We start from the raw sequence: 6903 nt of genomic DNA, 5'->3' as shown, positions 1-6903 counted from the left end.
TCTTCAGGTCATAGAAGAGGAAAGGAGATTCAAGGATCCTAAACAAAGTTGGGCCTGATGACCAGACACTAAGTTTACACTAGACTCTTGTCACTCCTCCTAGTTTCCTAGAATTCCTCAGTCACCCCATATAGTAAGATAATACAGTGGATGAAGATTAAGGCAGGGGTCATGTAGGGAGAAGTGGGAACTCTAGTATAAGTTACTGATAATTTCTTCACCTAGAACATAACTGTCAGGAAGCTGCCAAAAGTTGGCTAGAGAAATGAAAGCTCCTGTTGTATAATATTATAAATATAGGGAGTTACAAAAAAGAGGCAGAAGAGAGTTACAGAAAAAGGGTCAGAAGTATGGTAGAGGGGCAGCTAGGTGGTGCAGTGGATGGAGCACCGGCCCTGGAGTCAGGAGGACCTGAGTTCAGGTCCGGCCTCAGACACTTAACACTTACTAGCTGTGTGACTCTGGGCAAGTCACTTAACCCCCATTGCCTCACTAAAAAAAAAAAAAAAAAGAAGTATGGTAGAGAGGAGTCTTTTTTTTTTTTTTTGCAAGGCAATGGGGGTTAAGTGACTTGCCCAGGGTCACACAGCTAGTAAGTGTCAAGTGTCTAAGGGCAGATTTGAATTCAGGTCCTCCTGAATCCAGGGCCAGTGCTTTATCCACTGCTCCACCTAGCTGCCCCCGAGAGAAGTCTCTTAATGAATACTTGATTGATTGATTAAGGTGCCAGACAGGAGGAGGAGATGTGTCTTTAGTGGAGACCCCCTTTAGCTAGAAATGCTAGTCCTGTAAAAAACAAAGAGCCTTCCTGGAATACCACAGCTTTTAAATATTAGACTTTGTTCAAAGGATGAAAACCTGAAAAGGAATTCTAACATCCCATGTGACAGAATCAGTATCCAAAGAGATCATGACAGGCCACAATGTTGTGTCGAATCTAATAAAATGAAATTTAATCAAGAAAATGTAAAATCTTACATTAGGTTCAAAAAAAGGTCAACTTCGGGACAGCTAGATGGCGCAGTGGATAGAGCACTGGCCTTGGAGACAGGAGTACCTGAGTTCAAATCCAGCCTCAGACACTTAACACGTACTAGCTGTGTGACCCTGGGCAAGTCACTTAACCCCAATTGCCTCACTAAAAAAAAAAAAAATTTTAAAAAAAAAAGGTCAACTTCAAGAACAAGACTGGGGAGATATGGTCAGACAGTACATTGGTCTATAACGATCAGAGAGATTTGGGATATTTAGTAGCAGGCTCAATAGGAGTCAATTGTTTGATACGGCAGTCCACAAAGTTCATGCAATTTGAACTGCGTAGTTCATCGTCCCACTCTACTCTGCTGCTCAGACCACATCTGACATATTGTGCTCAGTTCTGAGCGTGGAGATTGAAGAAGGATAATAAGGAGCTAGAGGTCCTGAGTAAGGCAGCCAAAATCAGAAAAGGTTTCAAGTCCATGCTATTCTGGAACTGATTGAAAGAACTGGATATGCTTAGCCTAGGGAAGAGAAAATTCAGAAGGAACATGAGAGCTGTTATCTATCACGGATTAAAAGGGTGGTTGTAAAATGAGATACTGTTTGTAAAGCACTTTGCAAGCCTGAAAGTGCTATATAAATTCTAGCTAATATGGTTATCTGACATGAACTGGTTTTTTTGTTTTGTTTTGTTTTGTTTTTGAGAGGGAATGAGGCAATTGGAATTAAGTGACTTGCCCAGGGTCACACGGCTAGTAAGTGTCAAGTGTCTGAGGCCAGATTTGAACTCAGGTCCTCCTGACTCCAGGGCCAGTGCTTTATTCACTGCACCATCTAGCCACCCCAGCTAATATGGTTATTATAGAGTATTGCCCTGGCTTCGGTGCTATTCATTTGGCAGAAGCAGAGACATATTCTTCCATGGTGAGAAGGACATAAGGGAGGTGTGGCTCATTTCCATATTGACCTATACTGAAAACTCAATTTGTGATACAAATGTGATCTTAGTCCATGAGGCCTCCTTTCATCTTTCAGAAGATGGAAGGAAAAAAGAAAGGAAGGGAAAGGAAAGGGAAGGAAGGGAAAGAAAGGAATAAGCATGTATTAAGCACCTACTATATGCCAGGCATCGTGCTGATCACTTTTATAAATAGTATCTCATTTGATCTTCACATCTGCCCTGGGAAGTAGATGCTGTCATTATCCCCAATGTGCAGTTGAGGGAACTGAGGCAGAGGTTAAGTGACTTGCCCAGGATCACACAGTCAGGAAGTGTTTAAGGCTTGATCTGCACTCATCTTCCTGAATCCAGGGCCAGTCCTCTATCCACTGTGCCACCTAGCTATCCTTCATGGGAAGGGGAAGGGCAATTCTTTTGGGGAGCACAGATTGGGTCAGGCCACTAAGGTCCCTTCAAGCTATAAAATTCTGAGGTTCTGTGACTAAAGCATTTTGGCTTTGATAAATTTACTAAAAACTGACCAATACTCACCTAGTCTTCATTCCCAGGACAATGAATTGCCTGGAGCTGACCACACTTTGTCAATTCCAAACTCTCATTGTTTTGTGGATCTCCCAGACTATCCAGATGTTCCCAAGCTTTCTTTCTGAACTGTAGCTTATTATACAAAAGAACCTATCTGTGAGAAACTTATTCTTCCCAGAGGCAATTTCTTCCTTCTCTGTTGTGTTACCTGATATAAACCCTGTCCCCAGTTGCCATCTTTGGGTATTCTTAGCATCTGCCATGAAATAACTCGAGCTGTAACTCCTCTTTCTCAATTAAAGATCTAAATTTTATTATATTATTTTAAAAAAAATTTTAGGGGCAGCTAGATGGCACAGTGGACTGGCCCTGGATTTAGGAGTACCTGAGTTCAAATTCGGCCTCAGACACTTAACACTTACTAGCTGTGTGACCCTAGGCAAGTCACTTAACCCCAATTGCCTCACTAAAACAAACAAATTTTTTTTTAAAATAATAAACATTTTAATTTATAGTTTGGGGTTCCAATTTTTATTCCTCTTTCCTTCCCTCCTCTCCCCCCTCCATGGGCTATACATGTATGATTATGTAAAATATTGCCATATTTGTCATTTTGTATAAGAAAACTTAATTAAAAGGAAAAAAAAAGAAAGTGAAAAATAGCATGCTTCAGTCTGTTCCATAAATATCAGTTCTTTTTTTGGAGGTGCATAGTATGTTTCATCAATAGCCATTTGGGATTGTCTTGGATCATTGTATTGTTATGAAAAGTCAGATCATTCATAGTTCTTCATCAAACAATATTTCTGTCTCTGTGTACAATGTTCTCTTGGTTCTGCTCACTTCATAATACATCAGTTCATACGTGTCTTTCCAGGCCATTCTGAAATCATCCTGCTTGTCATTTCTTTCTTATTTATTTATTTATTTTTTTGGTGAGGCAATTGGGATTAAGTGACTTGCCCAAGGTCACATGGCTAGTGTAAAGAATTAATTGTTATTTGAGGTTTTTATGACCCCATCTTTTGTCTAGCACCCCACACAGCCCCCAGCCAATTGGCTGGCCACTCTGACAATCACATGACTACCCTCACTAGGCTTCCAATCATTACAATTTTGCCAGGCCCATGTAGGTGTCGGCAAGTGGTGATGACATGAGGTGCCAGCGCCATGGCAACAGTTACAACCAGTGGGTGGAGCACCGTGCAATTTGCGGAGCCTCAGGCCAGTGCACACTGAGGTTTTTCTTTCAAATTCTAGCCAAAAGATGGGGTCATAAAAACCTCAAATAACAATTCTTTACACTAGTAAGTGTCAAGTGTCTGAGGCCAGATTTGAACTCAGGTCCTCCTGACTCCAGGGCTGGTGCTCTATCCATGGCACCACCTAGCTGCCCCCATGCTTGTCATTTCTTATAGCACTATATTGATTGTATTTATTAATTTTCAGGTTGATAGCTTTAAATGTACTGCTAACTCTCCTTGTATGTTCTCAATATAAGAAAATATGAATCTGGTCTCTGTAAGTCACAAGCCTGTGAGGTGGACAAGTTAGCTATTTTCACTTCTAATTTTATGAATGAAAAAAAAGAGAGACTTGGAGAGCTTAAGTGACTTATCTGAGGTCATACAGGTAGCAAATAAGAATAGGAATGGGGCTTCACTACAGTAGAACTACCCTGGCTTCTGATTTTGGTTTCACTGTTCATTTATCTATACCTCTCTTAGAGTATACATCCAAATAAATTGCCCAGGGGTGACCATCTTCTATTTAAAAAAATGAAACCTGGGGATCCTATTGTCTTCCTTGAGAATACTTGGTGCCAGGTGAATGAAGGGAAATTGGGATAAAATACTAAAGCCTGAAGCAAGAGAAAAAAAAAAAAAACAGGGGGAACTGTAGGCTCACCAATGAGAGATAGCTTGTGGGGAGATACAACTAGAGGGGCTCTTACGAGCTCAGCTTAGAGGCTAAAAACTGGATGAAGCTCACTTTGCAATATACAGAAGCATAAGATCCTCTTTTCTGTAAGACCTTCAGTAACACCTTTGTGATTTAGTAACTTTCTAATTGTTCACCATTTCTAGCCTCTTTCCATATATTTTTTTTTTGGGGGGGGGGCTGGGCAATGAGGGTTAAGTGACTTGCCCAGGATCACATAGCTAGTAAGTGTCAAGCGTCTGAAGACGAATTTGAACTCAGGCCCTCCTGAATCCAGGGCTGGTGCTTTATCCACTGCGCCATCTAGCTGCCCTTTCCATATATTCTTTTTTTTTTTTTTTTTTTTTTTAGTGAGGCAATTGGGGTTAAGTGACTTGCCCAGGGTCACACAGCTAGTAAGTGTTAAGTGTCTGAGGCCGGATTTGAACTCAGGTACTCCTGACTCCAGGGTCAGTGCTCTATCCACTGCGCCACCTAGCTGCGCCCCCTTTCCATATATTCTTGTTACCAGAACCAAAAATTGATAATAATAGGTAGCATTTATATGGTGATTGAAGGTTTGCAAAGTGCTTTACAAATATTATCTCATTTGATTCTCATATACCTATCTGGGAGGTAGGTGCTATTATTATTTCTCTTTTTATAGATGGGAAAACAGGCTGACTGAGGTTGAGTGACTCGCCCAGGATCACGCAGCTAATAAATGTTAGAAGCTAATTTTGAATTTGGGTCCTGTGCTCTATCCGCTGTGCCCAGCTAATTGCCTAAATTCTTAGAAAGTCTCAAGGATACGATTGTTTTAGGAATTATAGATGAAGAGATAGTTGGCCACAATGACAGTTCTGCGGTTGACCCCTCAGCCCTTATGAAGTGCACCATCAGCTCTTTGATCCAGGAAATGCTTGAGTGGAAAGCAGATTAGAGGACAGTTTTATACTCTAAATGCCTAGAACAAAGCCAGATATGTCCTAGTCACTGGCTGTCTTTTTCCTACTGACATGTTTTAAGATAAGCCAAAGTAGGAGATTTGTACTTGGGAGAAAATTCAGAGTTCTTTCTGTCCTATTTGTCCACAATACCTCTAAAGAGGATTTTGAATAAAAAAAAAAAAATCTTGTCTCCTTTTGCTTAACTGGCCAGCACAGTTTTTTCCCCCTGGACTACAATATAATGCATGTTTTATCCAATTCAATCAGAACATCAGAAGATGCCCCAAGATCGTAAAAAAGAAATGAATTTACTTAATCACATATTGTTACAACATAGGCCATATGCAAATCAAAACAGATGACTAGATGGTATAGAGGAATGAAGGCTGGATTTGAAATGATTAGAACTGGGTTGGAATTGGCTCCTCCACTTATTCCTCTCATCTGAGTATTGGTAAGCCTCATCGTCTCTTTGGGCCTCAGTTTCCTCAGCTGTAAAGTGATGGGATTGGACTAGATGACCATTAAGGTCCTTTGTATCTCAATCAATAAGCCTATGTGAAAACACAAGATCCTAGATTCTCAGCTATTTCCAGGTTAGAAAGATGCCCAAAGCATTGGATAGCTTGCTGCTCCCTCCTTACTTTGTGAATCTCTTGTCACCAGTCTATGGGACTCCAATGGCCACATGCCAAATCATTGTGTTCAATTTATATTATATTCAATTATTCATTATATTCAATTCAATTCAAACTCAAAATCATGAGTGGAAACTTCTGGCTCTATGCTTAATTTCATGCTGTTCATAGCAATTTATAAAAGCCAAACATTTGTGAGGCACCGCTTTTCATAGAACAAACTCTTTTTTGCTTCTTGTTGTAAAAGCACATTAATTTAAAAGTTATTAGTGGCAATATCTTCAGAGACCACCAGATGGTGACATAACTGTATGACAGGACACCATGAGTTTGCTAAGCAGAGACTGCAGCACAATTCAATTCAAAATTCTAGTGAGCTGGAGAAAATCAAAGAAATTCACCAGGCAATTTTTCAGTTTTGGAAAGGCAAATAAAGTTTGGGATTTTGTTAAGAAAATATTGAAAGGCGGCAGCTAGGTGGCGCAGTAGATAGAGCACCAGCCCTGGAGTCAGGAGGACCTGAGTTCAAAGCCAGCCTCAGACACTTAACACTTACTAGCTGTGTGACCCTGGGCAAGTCACTTGACCCTCATTGCCCAACCAAAACAAAACAAAACAAAAGAAAATATTGAAAGGTAAAGGTTTTTTCAAGTCATTGGAAACTTAAAACAACAATATTTCAGGAGTTTGGGGGGAAGTTACAGACCCCTTTGGAGGTCTGGCAAAGCTGGTAGAGCTAAAATTGTGTTCTTCAGTGATTGAAGGAAATGCCAAATTTCATTTAAAGGTTAGTGAGAACAAAGTTGTACTTTTTTTCTATACAAATTCACAGACTCTCTAAAATCTATCCATGGATCCCCAAGTGGATTTATTGAAAGAGATTTCCTTCTCATCAGAAGTTTTCGTGTGAAAGGTGCATGACTGTTTC

The sequence above is a fragment of the Dromiciops gliroides genome, chromosome 6 (assembly GCF_019393635.1).
Source record: "Dromiciops gliroides isolate mDroGli1 chromosome 6, mDroGli1.pri, whole genome shotgun sequence".
Taxonomy (NCBI): Eukaryota; Metazoa; Chordata; class Mammalia; order Microbiotheria; family Microbiotheriidae; genus Dromiciops; species Dromiciops gliroides.
The sequence above is the reverse complement of the archived record's forward strand: the minus strand, read 5'-3'. Positions refer to the sequence as shown.